Source organism: Amorphotheca resinae (assembly GCF_003019875.1).
Source record: "Amorphotheca resinae ATCC 22711 unplaced genomic scaffold M430scaffold_5, whole genome shotgun sequence".
NCBI lineage: Eukaryota > Fungi > Ascomycota > Leotiomycetes > Helotiales > Amorphothecaceae > Amorphotheca > Amorphotheca resinae.
The window spans coordinates 4,301-5,947 of record NW_020194475.1 but is presented as its reverse complement, the minus strand read 5'-3'; positions in this window follow the sequence as shown (position 1 = coordinate 5,947).

The following is a 1,647-nucleotide window of genomic DNA, read 5'->3' as shown; positions in this document are numbered from 1 at the left end:
TACTGTATTAGCCGCTATTACTACTTTAATAGCGCTATAACGTACTAAGTCTTTTGTCTATCTATTTACTCTAATCCTTAGCTCCTTAATCCGTTTCTTTAGTATTACTTATACTCTTATTAGGCGCTAGCTTACTACTAACGCGTACGTAGCCTAAAGGGCCGCCGCTACTATTAGTCTCTAAAAGGCCTCTTTTAATATTGTTCTTAATTACTTAATCGTTACTAGGTCGTTATTAGAGAGGGTCTTAAGGGTACGTAAGAGGGTCTTTATATTTACTACCTTTAGCTTTACTACTACTGTTGTTGTCGTAATAAGGTCGCGAAGAAGGCGCGACGCCTTATCTTCTTTACCTAGTATTACGTAAGCCTTAATTTGTTATAAGATTAACTTTGTTTTATTGTCTATACTACTCTTACTACTTGCTAGCTCTTTACTATAGCTTTTTATTAGAGAATAAGAGTATTAGCTTCTTTTTGTAAGCAGGTAGTACTAGCTCTGTTTAAGTCTAGTATACTTACTATCTGTTACTATAGGCTTACCTATAGTCTACTAGTACTCTAGAGGGTATCTAAGGGTACTAATTTTGATTTTATTGTTTGTTTTTAAGTTTTTAGGGCAGTTAGAGGCGTAGACGACTGTCGTAAAGTTTTTTTTTTATAAAAACTTTATACGTAAGTAATAATAATACTAGAATAAAAAAATAAAAACTTATTACTACTTTTCTACTACTCTAAAAACTTAAAAACAAATAATAGATTTAAAATTAGCGCCTTTAGATACTCTCTAGAGTACTAGCAAACTATAGGCAAGCTTATAGTAACGGATAGTAGGTATACTAGACTTAAATAAAGCTAGTACTACTTACTTACAAGTAAGAGCTAGTACTCTTATTCCTTAATAAAAAACTATAGTAAAGAGCTAGTAAGTAGTAAGAGTAGTAGTAATAATAAGATAAAGACAATTCTATAAAGAATTAAGGCTTACATAATACTAGGTAAGAAGAAAGAGACGTTGTACCTCTTATATAACCTTATTATAATAATAATAATAGTAGTAAAAACAAAGGTAGTGTTAGATACACTAATACATAAGACTATAATAGCTTAGAAATCAAGTATAAGGTAACTACGTACTATAACTAAGGTAATAGTAGGTATTAAAGAGTATAAGAATAAAGGAGAGAGAAGAGAAAGAAAGAGGGTTTAGAGATTAGTCTATAGTTAAAGTAGTAATATACTTTTAAATATACTACAACTATCTATTAACTCTTACTTCTTTTACTTTATAAAAATATACCTAATATTCTAATCTCTCTTCTTTACTAAAAGGTTATAGACTATTAGAGTAAAAAGAGATAACGTAGACATAATAAATAAACCTTAATAAGACGTAGGCCTCTTCTTAAGTAACTCTTTAGAATACCTCTTTATAAGTAAGTAGTAGTAAACCTAGCGTAACTCTTTAAATGTCGACAGAAATCCTTTTCTTAAGTAAGACTAAGTTAAACAAGAGGATCGCCTAAGTAAGGGTAAAGTAGTACCTTAAGTAAAAGTAAGACTACCTTATAGTACTTAAGAAGAGAGAGGCCCTCTTAATAAACCTATACAAATTTAATAACTCTCTTAAAGTAAAATAGCTCTTTTA